General features: G+C 49.5%; 1 long non-coding RNA gene across 1 annotated transcript in view; it reads right to left on the reverse strand.

The window, feature by feature from the left end:
• The window catches only part of LOC307027129, a 44,400-nt gene extending 29,059 nt beyond the window's left edge, over positions 1–15,341 (reverse strand). The window contains exon 1 of the long non-coding RNA XR_013804546.1: positions 15,198–15,341. This is a non-coding gene — a long non-coding RNA (uncharacterized lncRNA). The remainder of the gene's footprint in view (positions 1–15,197) is intronic.
• Between the last annotated feature and the right edge of the window lie 1,853 nt (positions 15,342–17,194).

Here is a 17,194-nt window from a genome sequence, read left to right on the forward strand (position 1 = left end):
AAGTGATTTGAGTGCAGTTCTCATGTGTCCCCACAGGAGGGCGCGTCGTCCCAGGGAGCACAGTACATGGTGACAAGGTACGATTTATACCCTAAAATAGCATGCTAAGTGTGGGTGGATTAGTTTCAAAGCATGCACACTCTGCTCGTGTCAGACTTCCATCAAATAGACCGGGGAAAACACCTCTCATTAGCCCCTCAAAGACCACCAAAGGACGGACTAAGCAGCTCCAGCACGGCTCCCTCACATGGAGCTCAGGTTATTTCATACCTCCAGGAGAGGGACCGGGAAAACCACCTCTCTGTAGCCCCTGACAGAGCCCCAAAGGACGGACTAAGGACCTCCGGCAACAGTGGCACTTCCATAACCTCGTGCACCGTGAGACCCCGGGCCCCCGGACTTAAGCACTCCCCCACGGACTAAACCCAGATGTTCACACCCTGCAGAATCTCATGCCCCTGGTCACCTTTAAGGGGGGGTGGATTTTGCGGTGCTTTACCGTCCGAACACAAGCATCAATATTCATCCTCCTTCACAGCAGCAGCAGCAGCAGCAGCAGCAGCAGCAGCAGCAGCACCTGCCCTGCTGGAGGTTCACACTTTAACTTATTTGTATTCGTTTTTTTTTGTTCCCCTCCTCTGCCTTACACATCCTCCCACGCTCGAGCACTCCTCACTCGGACTAAACCCCTCCAAGCACACCGCCAGAACCAGAACCTCACGCCCCTGGTGACCTTAAAGGTGTTTGTCTTTGTTTGTTTTTGTATTCCACATAGACAGGCAGGTGTTCAGCACCACGGACAGAGCCTGCCCGCTGCTGCTGCTGCTGCTGCTGATGGAAGGTGGAACACTTTGAGTCTTTTTATTTTCTCTTTTCTCCCTGCTCCTGCACACACCTTTTGTTACCCTCCTCTGCCTTACACATCCTCCCACGCTCGAGCACTCCTCACTCGGACTAAACCCCTCCAAGCACACCGCCAGAACCAGAACCTCACGCCCCTGGTGACCTTAAAGGTGTTTGTCTTTGTTTGTTTTTGTATTCCACATAGACAGGCAGGTGTTCAGCACCACGGACAGAGCCTGCCCGCTGCTGCTGCTGCTGCTGCTGATGGAAGGTGGAACACTTTGAGTCTTTTTATTTTCTCTTTTCTCCCTGCTCCTGCACACACCTTTTGTTACCCTCCTCTGCCTTACACATCCTCCCACGCTCGAGCACTCCTCACTCGGACTAAACCCAGATGTTCACACCCTACAGAACTTCATGCCCCTGGTTACCCTAAAGGGGTGGATTTTGCGGTGCTTTACCGTCCGCACATCGGCATACATATTCGGCCTTATTCATGACACTACCACCCCTTCTTTGGAGGATATTGCAGGATATAATTTAACATGGAACCTCTCCTGGAAATGCACAGAGTATGTCCATTTCCAGGAGAGGTTACATGTTAAATTATATCCTGCAAAATGACAGGCACTGTATTTGCCCCTGGGAACCTTCAAGGTTATACTAATGTTTTTTTTTTATTTTTTATTTAATTATCACACCAATTTTACAAAAACAGTATACAAAATAAACATAATAACAACATGATTAACAGGGGCCTTGGGGCCATATTAGCCGTCTAACTTGTACAGTGCACCGGGGAAAAAAGGTTGAGTCCACGGCCCCTTTCCCCTCATCAGGAGTACCAATCGGTCCTGAAGAAGAGGTATCGCTGCTCTCCGCCCCTGAATCCTCTTCGGAGGTAGCTGACGGTGGTAGACCTCCTTCTGATGATGATGCTGCTGCAGCTGCTGCCGCCGCCCTGAACATGGAGCGGATCTTCAATGCCTCCTTTATTCCAGGCGTATTCGCGTAGAACCGGTCTGCAGTGCTTACGTCGTGGCACATAAACCTAGCCAGAATCGACCTGCTTTCTGGATCTTGGTGATGCTTGATATTGTCAGCCAGGGCAGTGCGCAAGATGGTGAAGGTGACGGCTGTTTCTAGCCCAGCATCAGCCCAAGCCCTCTTCAAGTGAGCGTTCAGGTTCTTGGAAGCCTGCTTCCCCGATGTGAAAAGGAAGAATTCATTCTGAGGACCCGACAAGCCCTCTTTTATCCCCATCCACCGCATGACCCAGCTAAACTCCTTTATTGTAAGCACCAGCTGTGCTTCACCAAATGTCTTGGCAGTCTTGTGATCCTGCACGTGGATGATGTAGCCCTCAGCAGTGCCCCTTCTGTCCGCCTCAAAGACCTCCGTGTTGGTCATGTTTGCATACACACCCGGACGGTGGCCATACAGGAGGCTCCAATGGAGGGTTAGATAGCCATATAGCAGGTACTGGGTGATTGTGGTCGGATTGCTAGCCATCAGGTCAAGGAGATCAGGGATGCGCTTCTCAGCGGCCGCCATGGCGGCGAGAAGCTCCGCCTGGCTCGGCAGACGATCCAGCTTGTCCCTCTTCACCTTAAACTGGTGGAGAGTGACAGACTTTTTCAAATCGTTAATGTTGGCTTTCACCTCTCTGATGATGTGGGTCATATCAGACTGGGTGAGCCTGCACCCCCGGAGCTTTGATGCAGACAAGTACCTCAGGAAATGGTTCACAGTCTTCAGGAACAACAGCGATGTTGTGACTGTCCGGCCCGACTCTGAAATATACTTGCTCCAGCCACGGACCCTCTTTGTGTCTTTTAGAAACAGCCAGTCTGACAGCCGGTCAAAACCATGGGCCATGAATACTATGAAGTTCTTTATCCGGCTGACATTGGACATACAATTCTCTTTCCGTTTTACTGTCGGTGCAAGACCCTCACAATGACCTCTGTATGTCTGAATGTACGTCTCCATGCTTTTAGGCAACGTGATTTCACGCATGGTATTCCGCAGTCCCTTCCCAGTGCACCATTGATTTTGGGAAGAGGGCCAGTCCTTAGCCAGATTAGCTTTCAGCTTATTGGAGACAGACGCACGGGTCTTCTGGCATACAGGGGTCTCACTACAGGAGGCTTCTACGGACCGCATGACAGTCTGCATCGGGGTCTTGCTTCCGGAGGCTTCTGGGGACCGCATCACAGACTTGAGAGGGATCTCACTCGCAGAGGCTTCTATGGACCGCATGACAGTCTTCACTGGGGTCTCACTACCGGAGGCTTCTGGGGACCACATGACAGTCTTCACTGGGGTCTTGCTTCCGGAGGCTTCTGGGGACCGCATCACAGACTTGAGAGGGGTCTCTCTACCGGAGGCTTTGTTGGACCGCATGACAGTCTTCACCGGGGTCTTGCTTCCGGAGGCTTCTGGGGACCGCATGACAGTGTTCACCGGGGTCTCACTACCGGAGGCTTTGTCGGACCGCATGACAGTCTTCACCGGGGTCTTGCTTCCGGAGGCTTCTGGGGACCGCATCACAGACTTGAGGGGGGTCTCACTCGCAGAGGCTTCTATGGACCGCATGACAGTCTTCACCGGGGTCTTGAGAGGGGTATTGCTGCCGGAGGCTACTGAGTTCATGTCGGGGGTACTTGGGATTGCTACGCCCTTAAATCGTATACATTCTTCGTCTTCCTCAAGCAGAGCAGCAGTGGCATTCTGCTTCCTGGGTTTTAGACCCTGTTTTAGCCTGGAGCGCAGGGTCTTCACCTCATCAATGAGGGCATCCTTCTGAGCCCTCAATGCCACATTGTCCAGCCTCACCTGCATGCAGTCCTCTTCGTCACACTCGGTATGTGGGGAGAAGGGTGGAGGGTGCACCGGGTATTCCTCCTCATTGTCTATATCCAATGATGTAGCCATTCCAATGATGGGATTAGTCTCTCGGAGGTCATGGAGCAACTGCAGGGCCACACTATGCTTCAGCCTTGCCATGACCTGATGTGCCTCATCTCGGGAGAACTCAGGGTGGTCACGAGTTACATGACGGTGTAGTTTCCTCCCAGCATACGAACACCCTGTGATGGGACAGGGTTTGGTCCGAACATTTATTCTACCACTGGCCATTTTAAGAATGATGCCTCTTTCATCCAGGTTCCGCACTGCATGTTTGTGCTTAAGGTGCTTATTCAAAGCCAGATAGCGGAGGCTGCACACCGGGCATTCGGTCAACATCCTTCCAAAAACACACACAATGAATTATATTTAAATGGTTTTCTGTTTCTCCGTTTATATGCGTTAGCCAACTGCTGATTGCAACCATGGGTCCGATGCTTCAATGCAGGGAACACGGACCAAGGGGAGGACTTGGGTTACCACCTGGTTAAAATGGTCCCACCTCCGCACCAACGCGACTGGCGATGGGTCCGATACATTGATTGTTTTTTGTTTCATGGTTCTGCCACGAACTCACAAGACAGTTTTGGGTACAAAACGTGGGGGTAACAGTACCTCCGGGCGCTCCGTCCCGCTCCGGCTTTCGCCGCAGCGGGGGGAGGAGGCATTGAACCCCTCGCACCTGCCCCCGGAGGAGGCAGGGGAGTCAGGTACCCGGAGGCGCACGGTGGACGGCCAGGGCGAGACCGCCACACCGCACTGGAGTCAGAGTTCCGAGTTTTTCGAGCCAGGTCCCGGTGAAACGCAGTACGGAGCACCCGGCAGGAACCTCCAGCAGACCCCCCCGCGCGGTTCCCTCGTCCCTCGGAAGAGGCGGAGAGGTGGGTGTTTTTCATCTGCTGGCGGACTGCCGGGGAGAACGTGCTGCTCGGGAGCCAGGCTCAGAGTTAGTGGAAGTGAGAGCCCGTGCACCTGCCTTTTACAGCAGGCACGCGCTGGTATCGGGGTGGGGAGAGAAGGTAGATGCAGAGGCTGCAGAAACAGCCAGAGCCTTTCCCCTCTAACACACCCCTCATTTGGTTCATGAGCACTGGGCAGAGTCCCCTGTCAACTCTCCTTATATTCCTCCGGAGACCAGTTGGGAAATGGCAGCATCCCACTTCACCTGGTAGACCAATATCGTTAAATGAGCTCAGTAATGTACTGCACAACATCACATGGGTAAAATGAGCTATATCATGCACTGCAAAATCACATTTGGTTTATTTCCAAAAAGCCTGGAAAAAACACATATCCATCATGTCCTGTAAAATATCATTCTTTGTTTATGTCCGCTCCAGGATTACCCGTAGTTTGGATGAACCGACCGCCAAGCACCGGAAGCTGGACCCGGGGAGGAGGCCCTCCGATGGCGGGTCAAAGTTGATGATACCGCAGCTGGCTGGACACTAGCCGTAGAAGAACACCTGGGCGGGACCAGGCATGTCCCTCTTTGCAGACAAGCATATGTGCTCCCAGGAGCAGAGTCAATCACACAGTTTGGAGGAACCGACCGCCTAGCACCGGAAGCTGGACCCGGGGAGGAGGCCCTCCGATGGCGGGTCAAAGTTGATGATACCGCAGCTGGCTGGACACTAGCCGTAGAAGAACACCTGGGCGGGACCAGGCATGTCCCTCTTTGCAGACAAGCATATGTGCTCCCAGGAGCAGAGTCAATCACACAGTTTGGAGGAACCGACCGCCTAGCACCGGAAGCTGGACCCGGGGAGGAGGCCCTCCGATGGCGGGTCAAAGTTGATGATACCGCAGCTGGCTGGACACTAGCCGTAGAAGAACACCTGGGCGGGACCAGGCATGTCCCTCTTTGCAGACAAGCATATGTGCTCCCAGGAGCAGAGTCAATCACACAGTTTGGAGGAACCGACCGCCTAGCACCGGAAGCTGGACCCGGGGAGGAGGCCCTCCGATGGCGGGTCAAAGTTGATGATACCGCAGCTGGCTGGACACTAGCCGTAGAAGAACACCTGGGCGGGACCAGGCATGTCCCTCTTTGCAGACAAGCATATGTGCTCCCAGGAGCAGAGTCAATCACACAGTTTGGAGGAACCGACCGCCTAGCACCGGAAGCTGGACCCGGGGAGGAGGCCCTCCGATGGCGGGTCAAAGTTGATGATACCGCAGCTGGCTGGACACTAGCCGTAGAAGAACACCTGGGCGGGACCAGGCATGTCCCTCTTTGCAGACAAGCATATGTGCTCCCAGGAGCAGAGTCAAACCCGCAGTTTGGAAGAACCGACCGCCAGAGCACCGGCACGAAGCCGGGCCGGCGGAGGCCTTCCGATGGCGGGTCACGTTTGCCATTCGATCAATGTCTTTGCAGACAAGCATATATGTGGTTGTTACGCAGGATCAAATAGGTAGTTTGATGAAGTAGGGTCCTGTGCCCGGAGCAAGGCCAATTGCTGAATGCCGCAGCCGACTAAGGCCGCTATGCCACAGTGGAGGATGAGAGAAACAGGTGTTTGTTTTGCATTCCGCGGCAAAGAGGGGAGGTGGAACTTCCACCCCGCTACGGAACCTGTGGTGGGACCCCTGAGTCAGACGGTTCGTCTTGGAAACGCTTCATATCGGTCGGCCTGGGAGGTAAGAGACACGCAGGGTAACGGACACGCAGGGTTACCCCCACGCAGCCCACGCAACACGGAGGAGGCAGGGGAGTCTGGTACCCGGAGGCGCATGGCCGCAACACCGCACTGGAGTCAGGGTTTCGAGTTTTTCGAGCCAGGTCCCAGTGAACGCAAGACTCCAGCAGGAGCCTCCAGCAGACCCCCCCGACGTTTCCCCCGTCCCTCCCGGCCATCAGAGTCGAACCCGCAGTTCGGAGGAACCGACCGCCAGAGCACCGGCACGAGGCCGGGCCGGCGGAGGCCCTCCGATGGCGGGTCACGTTTGCCATTCGATCAATGTCTTTGCAGACAAGCATATATGTGGTTGTTACGCAGGATCAAATAGGTAGTTTGATGAAGTAGGGTCCTGTGCCCGGAGCCTCCAGCAGACCCCCCCGACGTTTCCCTCGTCCCTCCCGGCCATCAGAGTCGAACCCGCAGTTCGGAGGAACCGACCGCCAGAGCACCGGCACGAGGCCGGGCCGGCGGAGGCCCTCCGATGGCGGGTCACGTTTGCCATTCGATCAATGTCTTTGCAGACAAGCATATATGTGGTTGTTACGCAGGATCAAATAGGTAGTTTGATGAAGTAGTGTCCTGTGCCCGGAGCAAGGCCAATTGCTGAATGCCGCAGCCGACTAAGGCCGCTATGCCACAGTGGAGGATGAGAGAAACAGGTGTTTGTTTTGCATTCCGCGGCAAAGAGGGGAGGTGGAACTTCCACCCCGCTACGGAACCTGTGGTGGGACCCCTGAGTCAGACGGTTCGTCTTGGAAACGCTTCATATCGGTCGGCCTGGGAGGTAAGAGACACGCAGGGTAACGGACACGCAGGGTTACCCCCACGCAGCCCACGCAACACGGAGGAGGCAGGGGAGTCTGGTACCCGGAGGCGCATGGCCGCAACACCGCACTGGAGTCAGGGTTTCGAGTTTTTCGAGCCAGGTCCCAGTGAACGCAAGACTCCAGCAGGAGCCTCCAGCAGACCCCCCCCGACGTTTCCCCCGTCCCTCCCGGCCATCAGAGTCGAACCCGCAGTTCGGAGGAACCGACCGCCAGAGCACCGGCACGAGGCCGGGCCGGCGGAGGCCCTCCGATGGCGGGTCACGTTTGCCATTCGATCAATGTCTTTGCAGACAAGCATATATGTGGTTGTTACGCAGGATCAAATAGGTAGTTTGATGAAGTAGGGTCCTGTGCCCGGAGCCTCCAGCAGACCCCCCCGACGTTTCCCTCGTCCCTCCCGGCCATCAGAGTCGAACCCGCAGTTCGGAGGAACCGACCGCCAGAGCACCGGCACGAGGCCGGGCCGGCGGAGGCCCTCCGATGGCGGGTCACGTTTGCCATTCGATCAATGTCTTTGCAGACAAGCATATATGTGGTTGTTACGCAGGATCAAATAGGTAGTTTGATGAAGTAGGGTCCTGTGCCCGGAGCAAGGCCAATTGCTGAATGCCACAGCCGACTAAGGCCGCTATGCCACAGTGGAGGATGAGAGAAACAGGTGTTTGTTTTGCATTCCGCGGCAAAGAGGGGAGGTGGAACTTCCACCCCGCTACGGAACCTGTGGTGGGACCCCTGAGTCAGACGGTTCGTCTTGGAAACGCTTCATATCGGTCGGCCTGGGAGGTAAGAGACACGCAGGGTAACGGACACGCAGGGTTACCCCCACGCAGCCCACGCAACACGGAGGAGGCAGGGGAGTCTGGTACCCGGAGGCGCATGGCCGCAACACCGCACTGGAGTCAGGGTTTCGAGTTTTTCGAGCCAGGTCCCAGTGAACGCAAGACTCCAGCAGGAGCCTCCAGCAGACCCCCCCGACGTTTCCCTCGTCCCTCCCGGCCATCAGAGTCGAACCCGCAGTTCGGAGGAACCGACCGCCAGAGCACCGGCACGAGGCCGGGCCGGCGGAGGCCCTCCGATGGCGGGTCGCGTTTGCCATTCGATCAGTGAGAAATCAGAAGAGGAAGGGGGAAGAAAAAAGACTAACTTGTCTTTTTGGAGAACCATCAAAAATGGGTGAAAATGAAAAAATGTATCCGGGAATAGTGCCCCATAAGGCGGGTAAAGTCCCCTGTCAACTCCCCTCACCTTCCTCCACACTCTGAAAAAGTCAGAGTTATTTTTTGGAGAACCATCAAAAAGGGCTAAAAGTGTTGAAATGTATCCGGGAATAGTGCCCCATAAGGCGGATAAAGTCCCCTGTCAACTCCCCTCACCTTCCTCCACACTCTGAAAAAGTCAGAGTTATTTTTTGGAGAACCATCAAAAAGGGCTAAAAGTGTTGAAATGTATCCGGGAATAGTGCCCCATAAGGCGGGTAAAGTCCCCTGTCAACTCCCCTCACCTTCCTCCACACTCTGAAAAAGTCAGAGTTATTTTTTGGAGAACCATCAAAAAGGGCTAAAAGTGTTGAAATGTATCCGGGAATAGTGCCCCATAAGGCGGATAAAGTCCCCTGTCAACTCCCCTCACCTTCCTCCACACTCTGAAAAAGTCAGAGTTATTTTTTGGAGAACCATCAAAAAGGGCTAAAAGTGTTGAAATGTATCCGAGAATAGTGCCCCATAAGGCGGATAAAGTCCCCTGTCAACTCCCCTCACCTTCCTCCACACTCTGAAAAAGTCAGAGTTATTTTTTGGAGAACCATCAAAAAGGGCTAAAAGTGTTGAAATGTATCCGGGAATAGTGCCCCATAAGGCGGATAAAGTCCCCTGTCAACTCCCCTCACCTTCCTCCACACTCTGAAAAAGTCAGAGTTATTTTTTGGAGAACCATCAAAAAGGGCTAAAAGTGTTGAAATGTATCCGGGAATAGTGCCCCATAAGGCGGATAAAGTCCCCTGTCAACTCCCCTCACCTTCCTCCACACTCTGAAAAAGTCAGAGTTATTTTTTGGAGAACCATCAAAAAGGGCTAAAAGTGTTGAAATGTATCCGAGAATAGTGCCCCATAAGGCGGATAAAGTCCCCTGTCAACTCCCCTCACCTTCCTCCACACTCTGAAAAAGTCAGAGTTATTTTTTGGAGAACCATCAAAAAGGGCTAAAAGTGTTGAAATGTATCCGAGAATAGTGCCCCATAAGGCGGATAAAGTCCCCTGTCAACTCCCCTCACCTTCCTCCACACTCTGAAAAAGTCAGAGTTATTTTTTGGAGAACCATGAAAAAGGGCTAAAAGTGTTGAAATGTATCCGAAAATAGTGCCTCATGAGGCGGATTGAGTCCCCTGTCAACTCCCCTTACCTTCCTCCAGAGCCCAGTTCAAAAACTTTAAGTTTGGTAAGAACCATGCTGGGGGGTCTCCAGGCAACAAAATGTATCCGAGCCAAAGTGCACATACAGCGGATGAATTCCTCCATGAAGTTACACAGCCGTTTTTTTTCTGAGTCCTCTCAAAAACCGGGTTTCCGATTTCGTGCAGAAGGTAGCTTGTAAAACATGAACGGTTTTTTACAACGGAGGAGGGGAAGTCTGGATTCCCCTCTCCGTTGTACCTTGCAACGGGGTAGGGGAAAAGTGTTCGGCGCTTCGTCCCGAAGCGCCGAACACTTTTCCCCTTCTCCAATTTTTCAGATCCCCTCTCCCATGTAATTTTAAAAGTTCAGTTTTTGATTATTTTAACATATAATTGACCGTTTTCTTTCATTTTTTTTTCATTCCACGGGTGGGGGCCTATGGCAGGCTGCCTATGAGCTCCCAAATTTGGCCCGGATCATCCGGGATTTGTGGGATAAGCTCCATAAACTGACAAAGTCATCCAAATATGTCGCTTTTATCGCCCAAAGATATATCATGCAAATACATTAAAATAGTAAAAGGTACGATTGTGCTCGGCATCAACCGGAATTTGATTTATATAGCCCCCAAAAAATAATTAAAAATCATTTTCGTGGGGAAAAGTGTTAAAACGCCTGATTAAAGCATTTGCGGGACCCCAGCGAGCTCCAGACTATGTGCATTGCGTCGGGGACCCTGGAGAAAGATAAAACACATCATTTAAATACAAAAAACACCATTAAAAGTCACTTTTAGGGGCAAAAAACAGCCTCTGTCCACTTCGTTAACAAAGTGATGGGGAAAAGGACAAAATCGTGATTAAAGCATTTTGCGGGACCCCAGCGAGCTCCAGACTAGTTTCATTGTGTCGGGGACCCTGGATAATGATAAGACCCATCATTTAAATGCCAAAAACACCATTAAAAGTCACTTTTAGGGGCAAAAAACAGCCTCTGTCCACTTCGTTAACAAAGTGATGGGGAAAAGGACAAAATCGTGATTAAAGCATTTTGCGGGACCCCAGCGAGCTCCAGACTAGTTTCATTGTGTCGGGGACCCTGGATAATGATAAAACACATCATTTAAATGCCAAAAACACCATTAAAAGTCACTTTTAGGGGCAAAAAACAGCCTCTGTCCACTTCGTTAACAAAGTGATGGGGAAAAGGACAAAATCGTGATTAAAGCATTTTGCGGGACCCCAGCGAGCTCCAGACTATGTGCATTGCGTCGGGGACCCTGGAGAAAGATAAAACCCATCATTTAAATGCCAAAAACACCATTAAAAGTCACTTTTAGGGGCAAAAAACAGCCTCTGTCCACTTCGTTAACAAAGTGATGGGGAAATGGACCAAATCGTGATTAAAGCATTTTGCGGGACCCCAGCGAGCTCCAGACTAGTTTCATTGTGTCGGGGACCCTGGATAATGATAAAACACATCATTTAAATGCCAAAAACACCATTAAAAGTCACTTTTAGGGGCAAAAAACAGCCTCTGTCCACTTCGTTAACAAAGTGATGGGGAAAAGTACAAAATCGTGATTAAAGCATTTTGCAGGACCCCAGCGAGCTCCAGACTATGTGCATTGCGTCGGGGACCCTGGATAATGATAAAACCCATCATTTAAATGCCAAAAACACCATTAAAAGTCACTTTTAGGGGCAAAAAACAGCCTCTGTCCACTTCGTTAACAAAGTGATGGGGAAATGGACCAAATCGTGATTAAAGCATTTTGCGGGACCCCAGCGAGCTCCAGACTAGTTTCATTGTGTCGGGGACCCTGGATAATGATAAGACCCATCATTTAAATGCCAAAAACACCATTAAAAGTCACTTTTAGGGGCAAAAAACAGCCTCTGTCCACTTCGTTAACAAAGTGATGGGGAAAAGGACAAAATCGTGATTAAAGCATTTTGCGGGACCCCAGCGAGCTCCAGACTAGTTTCATTGTGTCGGGGACCCTGGATAATGATAAGACCCATCATTTAAATGCCAAAAACACCATTAAAAGTCACTTTTAGGGGCAAAAAACAGCCTCTGTCCACTTCGTTAACAAAGTGATGGGGAAAAGGACCAAATCGTGATTAAAGCATTTTGCGGGACCCCAGCGAGCTCCAGACTAGTTTCATTGTGTCGGGGACCCTGGAGAAATATAAAACCCATCATTTAAATGCCAAAAACACCATTAAAAGTCACTTTTAGGGGCAAAAAACAGCCTCTGTCCACTTCGTTAACAAAGTGATGGGGAAAAGGACAAAATCGTGATTAAAGCATTTTGCGGGACCCCAGCGAGCTCCAGACTATGTGCATTGCGTCGGGGACCCTGGAGAAAGATAAAACACATCATTTAAATACAAAAAACACCATTAAAAGTCACTTTTAGGGGCAAAAAACAGCCTCTGTCCACTTCGTTAACAAAGTGATGGGGAAAAGGACAAAATCGTGATTAAAGCATTTTGCGGGACCCCAGCGAGCTCCAGACTAGTTTCATTGTGTCGGGGACCCTGGATAATGATAAGACCCATCATTTAAATGCCAAAAACACCATTAAAAGTCACTTTTAGGGGCAAAAAACAGCCTCTGTCCACTTCGTTAACAAAGTGATGGGGAAAAGGACCAAATCGTGATTAAAGCATTTTGCGGGACCCCAGCGAGCTCCAGACTAGTTTCATTGTGTCGGGGACCCTGGAGAAATATAAAACCCATCATTTAAATGCCAAAAACACCATTAAAAGTCACTTTTAGGGGCAAAAAACAGCCTCTGTCCACTTCGTTAACAAAGTGATGGGGAAAAGGACCAAATCGTGATTAAAGCATTTTGCGGGACCCCAGCGAGCTCCAGACTAGTTTCATTGTGTCGGGGACCCTGGATAATGATAAGACCCATCATTTAAATGCCAAAAACACCATTAAAAGTCACTTTTAGGGGCAAAAAACAGCCTCTGTCCACTTCGTTAACAAAGTGATGGGGAAAAGGACAAAATCGTGATTAAAGCATTTTGCGGGACCCCAGCGAGCTCCAGACTAGTTTCATTGTGTCGGGGACCCTGGAGAAATATAAAACCCATCATTTAAATGCCAAAAACACCATTAAAAGTCACTTTTAGGGGCAAAAAACAGTCTCTGTCCACTTCGTTAACAAAGTGATGGGGAAAAGGACAAAATCGTGATTAAAGCATTTTGCGGGACCCCAGCGAGCTCCAGACTAGTTTCATTGTGTCGGGGACCCTGGATAATGATAAAACACATCATTTAAATGCCAAAAACACCATTAAAAGTCACTTTTAGGGGCAAAAAACAGCCTCTGTCCACTTCGTTAACAAAGTGATGGGGAAAAGGACAAAATCGTGATTAAAGCATTTTGCGGGACCCCAGCGAGCTCCAGACTATGTGCATTGCGTCGGGGACCCTGGAGAAAGATAAAACCCATCATTTAAATGCCAAAAACACCATTAAAAGTCACTTTTAGGGGCAAAAAACAGCCTCTGTCCACTTCGTTAACAAAGTGATGGGGAAATGGACCAAATCGTGATTAAAGCATTTTGCGGGACCCCAGCGAGCTCCAGACTATGTGCATTGCGTCGGGGACCCTGGAGAAAGATAAAACACATCATTTAAATACAAAAAACACCATTAAAAGTCACTTTTAGGGGCAAAAAACAGCCTCTGTCCACTTCGTTAACAAAGTGATGGGGAAAAGGACAAAATCGTGATTAAAGCATTTTGCGGGACCCCAGCGAGCTCCAGACTAGTTTCATTGTGTCGGGGACCCTGGATAATGATAAAACACATAATTTAAATGCCAAAAACACCATTAAAAGTCACTTTTAGGGGCAAAAAACAGCCTCTGTCCACTTCGTTAACAAAGTGATGGGGAAAAGGACCAAATCGTGATTAAAGCATTTTGCGGGACCCCAGCGAGCTCCAGACTAGTTTCATTGTGTCGGGGACCCTGGATAATGATAAGACCCATCATTTAAATGCCAAAAACACCATTAAAAGTCACTTTTAGGGGCAAAAAACAGCCTCTGTCCACTTCGTTAACAAAGTGATGGGGAAAAGGACAAAATCGTGATTAAAGCATTTTGCGGGACCCCAGCGAGCTCCAGACTATGTGCATTGCGTCGGGGACCCTGGAGAAAGATAAAACACATCATTTAAATGCCAAAAACACCATTAAAAGTCACTTTTAGGGGCAAAAAACAGCCTCTGTCCACTTCGTTAACAAAGTGATGGGGAAAAGGACAAAATCGTGATTAAAGCATTTTGCGGGACCCCAGCGAGCTCCAGACTAGTTTCATTGTGTCGGGGACCCTGGAGAAATATAAAACACATCATTTAAATACAAAAAACACCATTAAAAGTCACTTTTAGGGGCAAAAAACAGCCTCTGTCCACTTCGTTAACAAAGTGATGGGGAAAAGGACAAAATCGTGATTAAAGCATTTTGCGGGACCCCAGCGAGCTCCAGACTAGTTTCATTGTGTCGGGGACCCTGGATAACGATAAAACACATCATTTAAATGCCAAAAACACCATTAAAAGTCACTTTTGGGGCAAAAAACAGCCTCTGTCCACTTCGTTAACAAACTGATGGGGAAATGGACAAAATCGTGATTAAAGCATTTTGCGGGACCCCAGCGAGCTCCAGACTAGTTTCATTGCGTCGGGGACCCTGGAGAAAGATAAAACCCATCATTTAAATACAAAAAACACCATTAAAAGTCACTTTTAGGGGCAAAAAACAGCCTCTGTCCACTTCGTTAACAAACTGATAGGCAAATGGACAGAAGGGGGAACACGGCCCAGCCGCTGCTCCGCTGCTCCAGACTATGTGCATTGTGTCGGGGAGCCAGGTCAAACCCCTCCATGCACACCGCCAGAACCAGAACCTCACGACCCTGGTGACCTTAAAGGTGTTTGTCTTTGTTTGTTTTTGTACTCCACATAGACAGGCAGGTGTTCAGCACCGCGGGCCCGCTGCTGCTGCTGCTGCTGCTGGAAGGTGGAACACTTTGAGTCTTTTTATTTTCTCTTTTCTCCCTGCTCCTGCACACACCTTTTGTTCCCCTCCTCTGCCTTACACATCCTCCCACGCTCGAGCACTCCTCACTCGGACTAAACCCCTCCATGCACACCGCCAGAACCAGAACCTCACGACCCTGGTGACCTTAAAGGTGTTTGTCTTTGTTTGTTTTTGTATTCCACATAGACAGGCTGGGGTTCAGCACCACGCACAGAGCCTACCCGCTACCTCCAGGGCGCATCACCACATTTTACAAGCCAGGAAAGGTGCATGGATCCTGGGTAAACATTGATTAAGTGTTTTTAAATGTGTGGAACAGTGTTTTGTCACTTTCAAAACTCTCCTGTCATTGACCGGAGAATTTGGGTCGATTTTGTATTCAATCTGGCCATTAATATTCCAGTGAGACGAAGTACGTACATTGACCGGAGTGATCCCATGTTAATGTTGTCCAAATACCGGAACATTCCCTAACCTTATTTAGGCGCAATGGATGTCCACTTGCGGGAGACGACAGACAGTGGTGCGGTTAGCCAAAGTGACAGACCTAATGTTAGACCAATTTACAGGCAATGGACGTCCACTCTCGGGAGAGAGACCTCCAGCATGTGTCCCTGACATGGAGACTCTGTTTATTTCACTCATCCAGGACAGAGACCGGGGAAATCTCCTCTCTGTGGCCCCTCCAAGACCCCCAAAGGACGGACCACAGACCTCCAGCATGTGTCCCTGACATGGGCACCTCCATAACCTTGCACACCGTGAGTCCCCGGACTCCCGGACTTAAGCACTCCCCCACGGACTAAACCCAGATGTTCACACCCTACAGAACTCCATGCCCCTGGTTAACCTAAAGGGGGTGGATTTTGCGGTGCTTTACCGTCGGCACATCGGTATCCATATTCGGCCTTATTCACGGCACCACCACCCCTTCTGTGGAGGATATTCTCATGCTCCTGGTAACCCTTTAAATAGTCTGATACTGTCAGGGCTCATCACCGCACTTTACAAGCCATAAATAATGTTTAAATGGTCGGGGAAAGTGTTTTTAAACGTCTGGAAGAGAGTTGTAGCCTGTCATTTTGCAGGATATCATTTAACATGTAACCTCTCCTGGAAATGCACAGAATATGTCCATTTCCAGGAGAGGTTCCATGTTAAATTATATCCTGCAAAATGACAGGCTATAAGCCAGGAAAAAGTGTTTGAAAGGCGGGGAAAAGTTGTTTAAAATAGTCGGAAAAGTGTTTTTAAACGTCTGGAAGAGAGTTGTTGCCTGTCATTTTGCAGGATATAATTTAACATGGAACCTCTCCTGGAAATGCGCAGAGTATGTCCATTTCCAGGAGAGGTTCCATGTTAAATTATATCCTGCAAAATGACAGGCTATAAGCCAGGAAAAAGTGTTTGAAAGGCGGGGAAAAGTTGTTTAAAATAGTCGGAAAAGTGTTTTTAAACGTCTGGAAGAGAGTTGTTGCCTGTCATTTTGCAGGATATCATTTAACATGGAACCTCTCCTGGAAATGCGCAGAGTATGTCCATTTCCAGGAGAGGTTCCATGTTAAATTATATCCTGCAAAATGACAGGCTATAAGCCAGGAAAAAGTGTTTGAAAGGCGGGGAAAAGTTGTTTAAAATAGTCGGAAAAGTGTTTTTAAACGTCTGGAAGAGAGTTGTTGCCTGTCATTTTGCAGGATATCATTTAACATGGAACCTCTCCTGGAAATGCGCAGAGTATGTCCATTTCCAGGAGAGGTTCCATGTTAAATTATATCCTGCAAAATGACAGGCTATAAGCCAGGAAAAAGTGTTTGAAAGGCGGGGAAAAGTTGTTTAAAATACTCTGATACCTCCAGGGCGCATCACCGCATTTTACAAGCCAGGGAAGGTGTCGGAATCCTGGGTAAACATTGTTTAAATAGTCTGACACCTGGCACTGTATTTGCCCCTGGGAGAGGTTCCATGTTAAATTATATCCTGCAAAATGACAGGCTATAAGCCAGGAAAAAGTGTTTGAAAGGCGGGGAAAAGTTGTTTAAAATACTCTGATACCTCCAGGGCGCATCACCGCATTTTACAAGCCAGGGAAGGTGTCGGAATCCTGGGTAAACATTGTTTAAATAGTCTGACACCTGGCACTGTATTTGCCCCTGGGAGAGGTTCCATGTTAAATTATATCCTGCAAAATGACAGGCTATAAGCCAGGAAAAAGTGTTTGAAAGGCGGGGAAAAGTTGTTTAAAATACTCTGATACCTCCAGGGCGCATCACCGCATTTTACAAGCCAGGGAAGGTGTCGGAATCCTGGGTAAACATTGTTTAAATAGTCTGACACCTGGCACTGTATTTGCCCCTGGGAAACTTCAAGGTTATATTCATGTTTTATTATTTATTTAATAATCACATGATTTTTACAAAAACAGTATACACAGTATACATATATACAATAATAATAATAATAATAATAATATAA

This window comes from Notothenia rossii (genome assembly GCF_949606895.1).
Source record: "Notothenia rossii genome assembly, contig: scaffold_125, whole genome shotgun sequence".
Taxonomy (NCBI): domain Eukaryota; kingdom Metazoa; phylum Chordata; class Actinopteri; order Perciformes; family Nototheniidae; genus Notothenia; species Notothenia rossii.